General features: G+C 36.8%; 1 long non-coding RNA gene across 1 annotated transcript; it reads right to left on the bottom strand.

The window, feature by feature from the left end:
* Positions 1–1,732: 1,732 nt before the first annotated feature.
* LOC143693836 (uncharacterized) lies at positions 1,733–8,833 on the bottom strand. Its single transcript, XR_013181817.1, has 4 exons — positions 8,657–8,833; positions 4,135–4,254; positions 3,061–3,244; positions 1,733–2,725 (listed from the first exon to the last, which is right to left on the bottom strand). It is a non-coding gene; the product is annotated as an uncharacterized LOC143693836 (long non-coding RNA).
* Between the last annotated feature and the right edge of the window lie 7,492 nt (positions 8,834–16,325).

The raw sequence follows: 16,325 nt of genomic DNA, 5'->3' as shown, positions 1-16,325 counted from the left end.
AGGCTAAGAATCAGAAGGCATTTATTGAAATCTATGACTAGAACATGTATTCCTATGTAACTGGGACACTTCATGCAAAACCACCAGATGGACACAATTCCTAAACAGCATGTAAGGATTAGGAGCAATGATCAGACATGCTGATGCTATTTTTCCCCTAGAAGAAAAAAATTTGCATGACACTAAGAGTACAGAACCATAAAGCATTTAGAGAGAGACATAAAGCAGTCACATTTCTTAAGTGGATAAGATAACTTCCAAAAGTGTGATACACAATACTGCCTCCCTACAAACATGCAGATATGCAGTCTCAGTTGTATTGAGGTGCAAAATGTACTTGGATAGCTCAGCTATTAATATCAGCATATTTTCTGCCCAAACTCTAGCTATGGTACCTGATTTCCAGACAAGATGATTATTATAATCATCTAGACTTCATTTTTTATGTATAAATGTGAATTTTATAATGCATGTGCCTTCCCAGAGCTCAAATAAATGCCCAGACACACCTAGGAAGTGAATATAGCTTCCAAGAATGGCCCCTAGCTTTTCTTACAAATCATTTTCCTCTCATAATTTTAAGTCTTTAATAAATGAAGAAGTGGGGGGGGGGGGGGGGGGGCAGGAGGAAAAAAACACCCAAACAATACCATTAATTAACAAAATCATAAAAGGAAACAAAAATTTACTGATTTTATATCTCAAAATTCAACCAAGGCTGGGACAAATCATTACTTCAAGTGCACTTTAGATGAATTTCTGCATGTGTGCTTTCTTTTTTGAAAGGTCAATTAAATGCCAGAAGTGTAACTAAAAATGAGAAATTGTTTAACATTCAGCAGTTATAGCTTGCCTGTTGGTATACATTACACTTAAGTATGTACTTCACAATCATTTCAGAAAAAAAGTCATAAAACATTTACAAAATATGTTCAGCCTGTTAGTCATAACCACATTTTTAAAATACTTTCAGAAATACAAATAAGTGGAAATTTACTCTACTTTTTTAAATTGCTTTGAGTCCATAAAGAGTCAGCAGACAAAATATCTTAAAAGCCCCTGGAATACACATTGTATCTTGTAAGATACAATTGTGAATGAATAAAACAAACTATCATATATTTATGAGATTTTTTTTTTATCCTTGGCAAGCTATATCTGCTATTGAAGGATTTAAAAAATAGTAAATGCATTCCTATGAAGTCTGCTTTATAAGAAGAAAAATGCATATTTTGTAAACTGATGCAGCTTCTGGCAAGCTGGCAGGAAATGCCACAGTGGAAATCACAGACCACCGGGTGGTTTTTGCACAGCAGTCAATAATACTGTCTGTATTCAAAAAATTGTCTCTGGTGTGTTTTTCTACTTGGAAATATCCCACAAATCATAGTCCAAAAGATAATCTGATATTTTATAAATTGTCATTTTCAGTGTTGCCCAGTGTACAAAACATATTACTAAGGCCCAACTTCTCATATCCTCAGTCTCACCAGATAGCTTCTTTTTGGTCAGTCCTGCAGCAAGATGACATAAAAACAAAAGAAAGGACATTCAAAATTTTCCATAAAGGATTTAACTCAGCACAGCAGCAAGACAGCCCTCAAATGGGCCAGCAGGAATCCAATAAGAAAGCAGATACTTATCAGCCAACAAGATAAGTCACACCTGTATTTATTTTATCAATTGTAATTTTGTATACCAGGATTTTTCAGAAAATTGTTGTTTCTTTTCTAGCCCTTGAGAAAATAGCTGTTCACTTTTTTAGTTTTGTGCTTCTGGAATAAATCTGGCATTATCCTCAAGAAAAACCTCTATTATTTTATAGAAATCTACATGCAATGAAACACCTTTAGGTTCTCAAGAGGTGGATGGCACAATGGTCCTCCAGAGTCCCCCAATTCCCCAGGAGTGTGATCAGTAGTTCTGCGAGTTCAACTCATCTTTGCAGAAGGGTCATCCACAGGCCCCCTGGGCTTACTGCAGAAATTATTCCTAATTCCCTGGAGCACAATATTAATTACAACAGAGTATTTGTGACTTCAGCCCTCACAAAAATATACGCATCAATATGCTAAAAGACAAAAATTGATTTATGCCTGTGTCTGTGTATGCTTTCACTTTTCTTCCTCTTTTGTTTTCATCTTAGCAGGATAATTAATTAGTTTTATATCACCACTCTGTGTAGGCTGAAATGTCAACCCAGGCTCTTTCCATAGAGTTATTGGAGACAGTAAAATTGTCTGTGAGCACTGTAATAGCAACAAAGGTGATCCTGTTGATGTGACACCCTTTGACCTGCTGCAAGATGTTTCCTTGATATGCAATGGCAGCACCTGCCTTTCTAGATATTAGAGCAGCAGAGTTGTACAGAGAAGTCAAAACCTGAACCAAGAATCAATAATGATTGGGGAAGGATTCCTCCGTGTAGGGAGTGAAAATAGTGCCTTGATCATGAATCAGTCATTTTAATTATGCATTACTTGACATCTTCACACTTCTATATCTTCATTCTTCCATATCTTCACTCATGATCATCAGTAATCAAGTGACTTATTTTGTTAGCTTGCACACCAATCAAATCCATTTCCATAAGTCACGCATACAGGTTTGGTAGTACAGCGTGCCTGTGACTTTGAGTTTCCAAAATGTCATTGACATTTGAGTGGGTTGACCCTGGCTGGATGTCAGATACCCACCAAAGCTGCTCTATTACTCCACTTCTCAGCTGGACAAGGGAGAGAAAATATAACAAAGATTCATGAGTTGAGATAGGGTCCAGGAGATATCACTCAGCAAATACTGTCACGGGCAAAACTGGAGATATTAACTGGAGATATTGGAGAAGTGGAGATTCAAACTGGAGATATTAACTGAATTTATTATTAACAAAATCAGAGCAGGATAATGAGGAGTAAAATAAATCTTAAAAATATCTTCCCCCTACCTCTTCCTCCTTCCCACCTCTACCTCCTCCCCCACAGAGATGCAGGGAAGCAGGGCATGGGGAGTTATAGTCAGTTCATAATATGGTCAGGTCATAATATGATCAGGTCATCACACCTTGTTTCTGCCACTGCTCAGGAAGAGGAGTCCTTCCCCTGCTGCACTGTGGGGTCCCTCCCATGGGAGTCAGTTCTCCATGAACTTCTTCAATGTGAGTCCATCCTACAGGCAGCAGTTCCCCACAAACAGCTGGAATGTGGGTCACTGCCACAGGATGCTGTCCTTCAGGCATGTATTTTATCTATAACATAATTAGAAAAACTACATGACAAGATAAAGTTGTTAACAAAGTAGATTGTTCAATATTTTGCTTTTTAGTAGTGCCTCTTCTCACTTAGAATTATATTAACTGTGTGCCATTTACATGATATACAAAAATTTTCACATGCTTCAAGAGAATGTCAGTTGACAAAATCCCCACTGTGTGCTGTTTTTCTACTACAGGTTTCATTAAACAGATTTATATGCATTAATACTGATTATTCCTGAGGACAGGCGTCTAGATGGTGACCATTTGCATGGGAAATGTTCATCTCCCTTGTACACTCTATTATTAATGCTCCTGCTGTTATTTTTCATTTATTATTATTTCATTGCTGTTTCCAGTAAATTGTTGTATTGTATAAATAAGCTCTATTGTTGTCTGTATAAATTGTTGTATTGTATAAATAAGCTCTAAAACCAGATAAAGAACATTTTTTTAACAGTTTGCTTGCATAGATGAATAGATGCTATAATTCAATGAAATTTACTGAAATAATGGTTCTTATTTTAGCATGAAGATATTAAAACAAGTGAATGCAATAAATTTTATTTTTTAAGTGCATTTGAAGTTCTACAGTTTACCTCAGTATATCAACACACATTCATCAGTTAGCAAGTGCACACTTTGAAACGTCAGTATGGCTTTTAATTTTCTTCGGATACAAAACCCATTTTTATGTTTTCAAACATCTGCACTAAGTCTATTTGTCCTTATTCCTAAGGCACTCTCAAGATCCAATGAGCCTGAGGTTCTTTCTGATCCTCACACTGATAAAATATACCATTTCTACAAATAAATTTACAGTATTTTTTGCCTTTAGGAAATTCTCTGCTATCCTTAAAGATGGAAACAGAAAGAAAAAATACCTTATTAAGGAAAAGTAATGCATTTCAGGTGCAAGCAATGAGTTTCCTACTTCATTGTTTCAGCTGTTGACCCCAAGATGCTCTGTGCTGGAAAAAGCTGGGAGCTTTTCCTTCCAAGATCTGTAAATAGTGTAAGATCGCAATAATTAGTTATAGTAGCTTGGTATTTACAGTTAGTCCTCATAATCAAAGATAATCTTATCTAGTCACTATTTTTGGATAATCATAAAAATGCTATATGCAGAATTTTACTTTTGCACAATCTGGTTACACAATGTACTTATACCTAAGAGACTTCACAGCCTACCTTTAGTGGCCTTTGAGATAACAATCATAATACTATCCCACCACTTTGCAAAGAGCTAGATGTAATATGTCTTCAGATAATGCGTGATTAGACAAATTTGTCTTCTGTATTTTTAAAATATTTTTTAAAAAATTTACACCATCAAATATATTTTTTATTCAACAGCAATTCGTTTCCAGTATGGCTTGGACTTAGACAGTTAGTCATTCTAAGCATTCACCTTCCCCTACCTCAGGCTACTGGCTAGATAAGCAATTATACTGCATTGTCTCTGATCCCTGACCAAAAGGACATCTTTATATTTGTAAGGAGGACAGCTTAAAGCAACATCTGTCTAGTATGGCAATATTATTTACAGCCTTCTGTTAAAGATTTTAACTTTTCCAAGCAAACCTTAGGTGACATGAAATTACAGTTATGTTTTCAGTCAAATAATTCAGAATAAGAAGAATATCTCGTTTCTGTGACTATCTGCCATTTACTATCATTATATCCATCTTCTTTTTGTCACATTTTCTGATATTAAATTATTATTCCCATTACAAATTTGCTACTATTTTTCAGGTAGTGCTCTAATGCACTAATGCCACAGGCCTATAGATAGATAACGTGCTAGAAATGTGAGGGATTATGACCATCCATGAAAGCTCCTAAGCCACACGAAAGGCATAAGCTGTTTACAAGGAGCTAAGGGCGAGACAGAAAGTTATACCCAACAAATTAAGCAAGCAATTTCTATTCTAGCCTTGATTCTCCTGTGTGAGCACAGACAATCACAGCTTCTATATACATTGGTTTTCTTGCTGTGTCATGTTCTTTTTCTATAGAAGACAGACAGGATTTCGTAATGATTTACAGGATAAGCAACAAAATTCAGACAGAACTGCTGTGCCAAGCAAGCAATTAACGTGTGCTGTTTGAGTGCTGGATTATGTCTCCAAATGAGTCACGTACGTCCCCAGCCCCTGGTATCAGCCATGAGCAGGACTATTTTTTGGTATAATAATCCAAAATGTTGACAGTTACCTGCCAACACCATCGACTCGCAGGGGCATCAGAAATTTGGATTCCAGAGTAAGATCCCATATTTATTAAACAAGGCTCTGTTGCAGGTAATATTCTAGCCCGGTGATATATTAAAGCAGCACAGACAATTTCAAGAAACAAAAGTACTTTTAAATGCTGGGGTTTTTTTTCACTGCTGTTAGTTACTCTGTGATTTGACTGGCTTTTACTTCATTGTTTACAATTTCCAGTTGCTTATCAAATATATACAGAATACAAATTTCAACATGTGGATTGCTTATAAATGGTTGACTGTAACAACTTTGGTTTAAATAGGTTTTATTCTCATGAATATTCAATCATTTGGTTTTTCGACATCATGTTGTTTTCTTTCCTGTCTGGGTGACATAATAATTTGAAATGGTTCTGCTTTCTTTCACATCGAATGCTATTTTACACACAAAACTTGGAAATGTACCCAAAAGTGCATTTTCTTGAATAAATTTCCCTGTATAAATATGTGTGCAGGGGGGGAGGGGGGCTAATTAAAAAGCCCATATACACAGTAAAGCCCAGATTGTATTGGGAAGGCAATGAAATTGCTCCCTTGCTGCACACTGTGAAGTGATCTAAAAATGGAAACTGCTGTGCTACTCTGTTAATGGAACAGGTTATAGTACAATTCAAGACCTTCCTCTCTCATTCAAAAATGACTACAGCTTGAATGAGAAAATTATCTCTTTCTCCTGAAATGCACATATAGAAAGTGATTTGCTTTCTGTCCTTCATTACAAACAGATATGGATCCCACTTAAATCTGCCCAAAACTAAGATAATCAGACTGGAAAATGCTGGGAGATGGCAGGTTCACAGCCTATCATGTGAATGCAAAGCTTAGACTGTTTTTCCCAGTGGATCAATTTACATTTATCTGTATTAAATTTTGCCTAACACTTCATTCATACATGGATCTTGTAAAGCCCTGTTATGAGTCTGTGCTGTCTGCCACTGACCCCCTCAGTACCTTGAATAACACAGGATCATCTGCACATTTTCTCACTGTCTCTGACCAAGTCATTAATTGGTTTATCTTTCAGCCAATGACTCATCCATGTTACAATCTTTCCTCTTGCTCCACCAGTGCCTTAAAAGCTCTAGGAGAATGTTTGCCTTTTGAAAACTTCAGTACATTATTTTAGCAGACTAAGTCATCCCATAGATATGCTTCCTGCTGCTGCTCTGAAAGAACTTCAAGAAGCCATAAAAAAAGCACAACCTCTGCCAACAGAGCTGTGCCGAAATCTGCCCTTCACCAAAGCTTCTGCTGATCTGCCCAGTACAGGATTCAGAATGGCAGCCTGTGCTTCCCCACTTTGCTCCCACCAAAATTTTTTATTTAGGATGTAAGAGTTGCCATTCTCCTGTCTCTGGATACCAGGGCTGCTCCAAAGGGAGCCTACAAGCACAACATGCTTCATACTTCAGCAGTGTTTGAACTAGTATGTGAAAATTAACCAGCCTGATGATTTTGGGGGATTCCTTCCATCTAATTGTACCACATACTCTTCTGCAGTCTGTGTGGTTTAAACAAATCCTTTGCTTGACTCCTTTTTTCCTGTGTTAGAGCCTTACAGGGTGCAAACATTTTTGCTTCTTCCACAATGAACATGAATACATGAAACTCATGGAGCTTCCCTGAAATGGCCTCATGCTCTTTGAGTGCTCCTTCTACAGTCTGGCTATCACAGTACAGGCCATCTGGCTTCTTTTCCAAATACGCTGGAAAAATTATTTTGGTTTTAGTTTTGTTTCTTTAGCCAGCTTTTTCTCACTTCTCCTTGACTTGCAGAATAATATTTTATATTTAAGCTACCAATGTTTATGATATCTACTTTTTTCTATTTATTTGTACTTGCATTTATTTTATTCCTGTGATGGTTGTCAGGTACAACCATTATGGAGCCCTTCACAGTGACCACAAGGATAGTAAATGTACAGGTCTGTGATAAGCCATGCTGTATGACATGATCCTCCTGACCAGTTCTGTACAATGAAAATTGCCTCCTCTTTGTAGTTCTCATAATCTCAGATGATCACCAAAGGGCACATCCCTAAGCTTTTGCTTTCTTTCTGTCTACAGAAATATTTTTTAACTCTGGCAGCAGACTCTCCAATATGTCTTGCCACCCAAATCCAGGTCAGTCATGAACTGTGGAAAGAAGCCATGCAAGCATAGATGGCTATATATAGATACCTGATTCCCATCAACACAAACTAACAGAAGCATGTCAATTGCTCTAATTAGATTGCCAAAGTTTAGCTAAATTCACGATTCACCAATTTTGGCAGCAGTGCAATTCTCAGCTAAGTCAAGCCATTTATGTAGTGTATCAAGAGAGGTTATGAAGTCAAAATGTGTCTACCAGAATGCTGAAAATTTTTCTTTTCATGCCTTCAAAACAAGTAATGAAAATCAAATATATTTTCCCCAACAGAAAGAAAACATTCTCTTGTATGAGAGAGAGCAAAGGCACCAGTTCTATTCCAAATGACTGTCTCTACAAAGATTCCAATGATATATATATATCTATATCTGAGGCATACCTGGAAATACACTAGCTATACATTTATGTATTCACTCCATAAAGGGTTCAGTATTCTTTCAGATTTTGCACTGCATATAATACCAACTGGCATGATGTCACCACCCAGCTGGTTAAAACTAAAAGAAAGGGCTCTTCTTATTCATTGTCAATTGTATCCTGTAATGATAATGCATTCATTTCCCAGTTTTGTATAGCATCTTATAATTTTTTCGTAACTATGGAAACTGTTCATTTTTGTTTGAATAAAAATGTGTTATAATGCCATGCAACTTGCTGGCATATAAACTAAGGCTGCCTGCTGAAACTAGGATGCCAGAATTTGGTTTTTCCCACTTAGCTCTAAATTGATGTGTTCACTCTTGGTGAAGAAAGGCCCTATCTTTGCTAAGGAAAAAAAGTATTTGTCCTGAGTAGGTGGAAAAGGTCATTCAGTTCAGTGCACAAAGCACAGGTGCTGATGACTGCTGACTGAGGAGTGAGTCAGTCAGGCTGAGCAAAGAAAATACTGGAATTACCTTTTACTAAGCTCTGGCATCAATACCAGTCAAGAGAAAAGCAAGAGGTAAAAAAGAGGAAGAGCTATGAAATGACAGCTGAAGCTTACCTGCATCCTAGAGAGAGCAGCTGGATTCCCAGTCATGAGAACACATTTCAGAAGCTCTGGCTTAGGCTGGGGTGTGCAGAATCACTGATGCAACACTCCAGAGCTGACTGTCCTGCTGTCATTCTTCAGGCCAGTGTCATCTCAGCTCTTAGGAAATAGCTGCTGGCACCTAATTCCTCCTAAAACAAAGTCCCTGAATTTTTATTACTTTTAGGACTTTGTTTTAGGAGGAATTCCAGGCTCACATATTAAAATGGATTAAAGCATCAGAACAATAGATTTTCTCTTCCTAATTCACTCCCATCTGTATCTCTTTTGTTTCCTTAGAAAAGTAGGAGATTTTATTCAAATCAGTTATTGCTAGAAGGCACAATTTTACTTCTTGTATTGTGGCAGCTGCTTGCATTTCCAGTACACCTGAAATTTCAAATACATCCTTGGTTAGCTGGGCCCTGTTCTGGTCTCTCATCAGTATAACACAGAATGGTAGAATAATTCAGGTTGGAAGGGATTTCAGGATATCCTCTGGTGCAGCCTGCCATTCAGAGTGGAGAGTCAAATTTATTTCAGACCAGGTTGCTCAATCCAATTTCAGCAGCATTCCTCCTAAGGTATCTGGGTAGAGACGAAAGAAGAAACTGCCTGCAGCAAAAGTAATATATTGATAATTTGATGAAGGACATCACAAACCAAGATTAACATAATACTTATATTTCTTCTTAATCCAAACAGTAGTTTATCTTGAAATATTATCTCCAGAATTACTTTCAGAATTTCCTATCCAACATCAGTACTAACTTTCATGGCGTAACTTCTCCAGATAAAGTTCAGTATGTGTATAAATTTCATGTGAATTGAAACCTGAAAGATTCATACCCTTTCATCTTTTCAAGGCACCACCACAGCATTATCTTCCCAAGCATTAATTAACAATGAATGCTTTATTCATCAGGAAGCTAGGGTAAGCAAATTTTTTCACATCCTTCCAGTTCCAGGATCCAAATTCTATTACAAAAGCTTAGGACTACCACATCTTCATTTCCAGATGCTTAAGTCTTAAAATCAGAATTGATGTAGCAGGATGTTTTAGTATTATTACTTTTCAGATTAAGGTAAAACAAGTATCTCTGTTTGGTTTCCTTTTCTATACTACTTTACATTAGCTTTTTATTTTGGAGGCAAAAACCCTAACATCAATGTTTCAGTAAATTGTTTCAACACAGCTAGACAAAACATTAGATCTCACAAATATCAGCAGTAATTTCCAAGCTAAATTCTCCTGATGTTAGGTCGAGGCTCAAGACAACCAAAATCATTATTTCCTGAATTTCAGATTCTGGTATAATTGTTCAGTGGAGATGTACTTACAATAGGTCAATGAAAGGTAAATAACACACAAGGGAATTTTAGGAAGGCCAAAGATGGCTTAAAGTCAGTTTTGACAAATCTGCTAATCTATGTATCATGCACTTGGGAAGAGCTTTGACTTGAAAAAATTTTTGTCAGAGTCAGAGGTCACTGCTTCAGTGATTCTGTCTTAAATCTCACAAAGCTTAATGGAAATAATATCAAGTGCAGCATTGCTTGCTCCAATTCACAGGAAAATGCCAAAGCAAGGAGGATTTTGCCCATCAAGCATCTGGGTGAAATATAAGCTAAAATCTTTCCTGTACTTTCCTTCAGTGGGGCATGATAGCAGATAAAACACAGTTTCCATTCATAAGAATTCATCACAAAAGGAAAAATAAAGGCAGGAGAGAGATGACGGAGAAACTTTGAAAAAGCATTCAGATCCTATGAACGGGGAGGAATCTTGTCTCCTATTCCCAAAGGTCAAAATTCCTGACCTTGACATCACTCCCAAAAAAACTGTCTCCCAATAAAAAAAGCTTCCCCACACAGTCTGTGCATAAAGCCTACTAAAATAAAGTCTACAAATATAAACTTTGCTCTTCATTATTTTGTTTCTGAGAATGGTCTAGTCAGTGAAAATTTCCAGTGGCAGATAGAGACTGGGATTAATAGCTAATTCATGTATTTCTGTCTTTTGCAGGAGACTGAAGAGAGTGCTCCAATCTATCAGATTCTTCTGTGGAGTGAGAAAAGCAAAGTTTCACATCAAAAGTATGAGCATTACCACCAGGAAATGGCAAGTGTTACTCTTGGTCATGTTTTTTTTTCAAATTCAAATTGTCCAATGGAATTTGTGCAGATGCATAATTCATGCGCAGTGAGATTAGGGATATTTTGGGATTATATGTTAATGCTCAAAATATTTTTCCTACCACCTCATCGTACCCTACAAGCCACGTTAACTCATACTATCAGTCATTTCCTAAGACAACAAAGTAAGTAAAGAGAAATAGGAGCTAAATATGATGAAGTTATCTATACCATCAGTGTAGACTCAACAACAGTACCAGTAGAGTGGTATTTAAATTTGGAAAATATCTATAAGTCATTTTGGCTATGGTAGGGAAATCCATGATCCAAACCTCAAAAGCAAGTAGTAAGCGACAAGATGACAAGTAAGGGAAAGTTGGGTTAATAGTTGGTGTAGGGAACAGTCTCAAGAAGACAGGATTAAGTAGGCTTTGAAAATCTTCCTAGGATTCAAAGCTGAAAACTACAAGTACACATTGAATTGAATCAATTAGAAACACCATTAATTTAGTTTTGTAATTATATCCACTTAGGACATCAGATTTATATACTTTGCTCAATACATTTCCTTCTGAATCTCAGTTTTTTCACTGAACATGAGTCTAAAAGACAAGAAATACAGCAAGAACACTTGTACTTTCAGGACTGCAATCTCAATTTACACAAAATTCCCATTGATGTAAGCAAGAATAAGGTGAAATTCTGCACATTTCAACATCTACCAGTAGGACTTATAATTCAGGGGGAGAGGAGCTGAAACTAAAACATGACCTAACCAGGAAAGAAAAGCCAAAACTACAAAATCTATTATTGACTCGTGTCTCAGTAAAAATGCCCCAAGAGCTTCTGCATCAATATGTGATTGGATCAGTCATTTTATTATTCTGAACACAGTGAAGATCTATAGGTCAGGAATAAGAATGTTTGCTTTATATTTTCTTGAGAGGTGAAACTTCTTAACTGAATCCTACACTTAATCATTTCCAAATCCCAAGCTATATCTGCTGATCCCTGTTTCGATTTAAAATAAAATTCATTTTCCGGTTTGCTGCATGACTTTTATTTCAGATTTGACTTAGAGATTTATGAACGTGATACAGCTTTTCTTGCTGAACACTTGAACAATCTCGGTCCCTGTAGTGACTTCCACATAGCTGCAAGTGGAAAGAAACACTCACTATTGTAAAATGATATGACATCCCTACCTCAAAAGCCAAAACAAATTTTTGGAGGTTGAAGTGTTCAGTTGCAGGAGGGATGAAAGCCCAAGGGGATCTAGACCTTGCAGTATTGTGAAAAGTCGATGCCAGTTTTCAATTCATAGCTTCTTAATTGAGAAACAGAGAGAATCTGGGCACACAATGAATCATTCCCTGTATGGGGAAAATGGGAAACGGGGAGACAGGCAGGTTATTGATTGAATCCACTATTCCTCCTGTCACCACTCACTTAAATTTGACTCAGAGTACAATGATTTCCCCTGAAGATAACTGCTCCATGCTGCACCACACAATTTACCACAGAGGGTAAATATATAGCAAATGGAGCACAGAATTCTGAAGAGTTGAGCACAGCACAGCAGCATGACCCCATGCAGCATGGCATCACTACTGCTACACATCCTGAAGGGGTAATGGCTTAGGCAATGCTGACTATTTGCACACTCAAACTGTTTGGTACCTCAGCTTACAACAACCTTCACTATGCAAGTGACAAATGCAGCAAAGATGATCTTTTCTACTCACTCTAGTACTTGGGTACAACTGGAGGCACAAAACGGTCTGGAGCAAAGGCAAAACACAAACCATGATGCTGAGATCCCCTGCTCTGGTTGCTTGCTCAACCCTAGGGTTTTGGGTTTTTTAATGCCTAGAAACACATGGGTTTTTACAGGGCCAAATTTATTGAGTGTACAGTTCACATTGACTGTGACTTTCAATAATGTGGGATAAATACACTCAGTGCACCCCATGGGCCTGTTTATTGTGCCATACCAAGATTCCCATGGGAGCACCCTACACCTCCAATGCTGCTAACCTTCCAGTGCAAAGCCTCCATTAAAAAAAGTATGTACTATGTATAGCATATATCTGTTTAATACACATTGAATTGCAGAAATTACAAAGGCATTTGGAGAACAAATGCAAAGGACTTTGAGGCCAAATTACTTTTTTAAAATGGCCTTTGGTGTCTAATATCATGAGGACAGCATAGTAAGGGGCAGGTTTTTTGCTTGTTTTGTGTGCTTTGATATTCAGTGTCAGAAATCATTAAAGGACTCTGTTAACTCAGATCTCAAACACACAAGCAACCTATCCAAACATTAACACACTTCAATGCTATCAAAGATCATACCTCTGTGCACTTGTAATTTTAGCTTGAACTCAGATGTCTTCAAAAGGGACAGAAGGAAAAAATTAAATGAGAAATAAAAATTGTTTTCCAAAAATTCATTTGAAGGCAAAGTGAAGACAAATAGAGAAAACAAATATGTGGGATACGGATCTAAGTTTATCTAGAAAATACACAACTTTCAGAATATCAGGCATCTCAAAACAGTGAAATCAATGTCCAAAGTTAAAAAACAGATAAAATTCCTAATGAATAACCAAAATACATTTTTCACGGACAAAGCACTTGAAGGCTATGTATGTTGGAGATAGGTGTACTTTAGTTTTCAGATCTTGTACTTTACACAAAAATAAAATGGGATATTAGTCACTAATTCACTGATTAATATAAAGTGCACAGATTTCAAAAAGCCAGTTTAAAATTTTACCTCCTTTACAGTTCTGCTTTGCAAAGCACTTCCCAAATAATTAATTTCAAGCAACTTACTTCATTCTACCAGTATCTTCTTGACTATCCAACATTGCTCATATACTCAATTTCCAGAGCATTTCACTTCAAAATGAGATGAACAGAAGTGTGACTCATATACACCTAGGAGCACTGAACCATTTGGCACTTCCTTTATCACAAAGCAAAATCAATGTACTGAAAACCACTCTTGTATTACTTCACCTTATTCAAGGTATTGCAAATTACTCTTTTTTCCACATAAAAAAGTAACAAAAATAACATAAGAGAAAGAATTGATTATTCAGTTTTACATTTCCAAATATTCTACAGCCATTAATATCCAGAAAATCTTTTAGTTAGGAGGTAATTCCAGCACTTGATCTAAAATTGAAGAAAATAACCCCATCAATCCTAGATGTGTGGCTGTCTACACAACTTTAAAAGTCTTTGCTTCATTTTGTATGTGACAAAAGAATATCAAATTAGATGCTTCTTACTGCAAAACACTGAGACATGAGTTCTAGAATTCAGGATATTTCAGGTTAGAAACCAAGTCAGTCCAGGCTCCTGGTTTAAAACAGAGATAAACAGGGCTGTCCAGAAGACAGTTCACATCTTCAGTTAACTGAATAGTAATCTGAAAATGCTATAATCCTCCACTGATTTTACCAGTAATTTATTGTAACAAGGGTACTTAGGTTAAATGTTTTAGGATCATAACAGATGAAGAAAAGCCATATCACATGTTTTTCAGAAGAGGGAAAGGTGGTTCAGCATCTTCCAAGACCTAGCCAAGCTCCCCTCTACTGCCAAGATGGATCTTACAAAAATCATGGAAAGTGATCATTTATACCTCATTTGAAAACCCTTCCAGCATGACTGAATTATTCATTAAAGCACAGAGAAAAAGGCTGTGGCAACAAGGACTGGACAGCTGAGCAGTCTTCCCCTCACAGCTTACCTAGCTCTAAGACACCAAAGAAATGTTGATCCAGGACTCCCAACATTAAGGGACTCCTTTCACATACCACTCTATTTTCAAAAAATTCTGACTCCTATTCAGTATGTTTTTGAACACAGGAATGATAACAACAATAATCCAACACATACATTTTTTTAGCAGTGATGAATATAGGTACTCAAATCTGAATGGGTCAGATGAAAATATCCTGATATTTCTCTCACTTTCTCTGACTGCCATTCAAAAATTTTAAGATAAACTAGACCAAGGAACAGGGTTGGACTAGTAAAGATTGATACAAAAATGGCAAACATAACTTGATCAAAGAGAGACATGTATCTAACAGCTTATATATGAGAGAACAGAGGCATCACATCTCTGTGATGCATGAGACAAGTAAAGGAAATCTTAGGGGACAGACCAGCCACAGAGGATCAGATGACTTTCTCAATTACATGGATATAAATCTGAGATAAGTGCCACTGACATTGGTTTCAAATACATATGCTTTAACCCAGATCAAAATCTGTCTAGTATCTAAACTAGATCTGAACTGATATTTTCTTTGCACTGTATTCCCAAGCAATTTGAATGAATAAGTGTTTTAAGGCAAGCATTCGTATCATCTGTTCATATGTGACAAGTCTTGACCTTTCTTTACCTGACAAGGAGTGTGTTACATGCAAGCTGCATTAAGTCCTATTTAGATAAAAATCTGAGATGAATTTAAAAGAAACATATATGTATCAGGAAAACAAAGAGGAAAAAAGTCCTGCAATAACATTAATCAAAACCTGTAGCAACCCCAAGACTTTGTGTCACTGTGTGAAAAAGCTCTCTTTCTTTAAGAGGCTGATCAGTGTAGGATAGCAGCGATTATCCCAGACCTTAGGTTTTAGCCCCCAGCAATGTATGGATGAAGAAAACAGAACTAAAAATGAATTTTTAAAGATTACCACCAAAGGCACCTCATAAATACAAAGTGCAAACTCTACAGAAGCTGTACTTCTGCTGTCAATGCTGTGGTTCCTGAGGTGGCCTCATTATTTTTCTCTTATACCATAGAAAAACATTAAGGATCATTATCAAAGATATTTGTACCAAACTTGTTTTTTAAGTTTTCAGGTTTTCTAAGTGAAGGGAACCAAGATTATACAAAAACATGTCCCAAGAATAGGATGAAGATGTATTTACAGCCCTACTTTGAGTGGTATTTTACACTTGGTGTGTCTTTTAATAAAAATATTTTGAAAGGGTGTGAAGACATAGCACAAAACCAAACCAGGATCCAGATCATCAGGCATCAAACAAGGTTCTCCAGATGCCATTTGCATTTCAGTAGTTTTGCTGCTGCTGCTACTATAACATGAAGTTTGTCTGAAAGATAATGAATGGCTCACTCCAAACATAATGAACAGCGACTCCTTGGTATATTATCAGATAACACAGGTAAATAAACACAAAGTTTAAAGGATTTTTAGGTCCCAATAGCACAAATGCAAAGCCAAGTATACCTGCACCCTTCATCCAGGGACTGTCCCTTTTCTTACAAGTTTGTACTATGCCTAGCACAAAGAGGACCCATGGTTCCCACGTGCCTTTGGATCATAACAACTGCTCAGTAAAAACAAGGGCCAGGCAATACACTTGCACCACACTAAGAGAGGATACTTGTTTAACAGTAGAATTTTGTGTTTTATGGAGCTTTGCTTCTGGCTCCTCTGATAAGGGTAAGATGAGTTT

Source organism: Agelaius phoeniceus, chromosome 4 (assembly GCF_051311805.1).
Source record: "Agelaius phoeniceus isolate bAgePho1 chromosome 4, bAgePho1.hap1, whole genome shotgun sequence".
In the NCBI taxonomy this organism is placed as follows: Eukaryota; Metazoa; Chordata; class Aves; order Passeriformes; family Icteridae; genus Agelaius; species Agelaius phoeniceus.
Note: the sequence above shows the minus strand (reverse complement) of the source record. Positions and strands in the feature narration are given on the sequence as shown.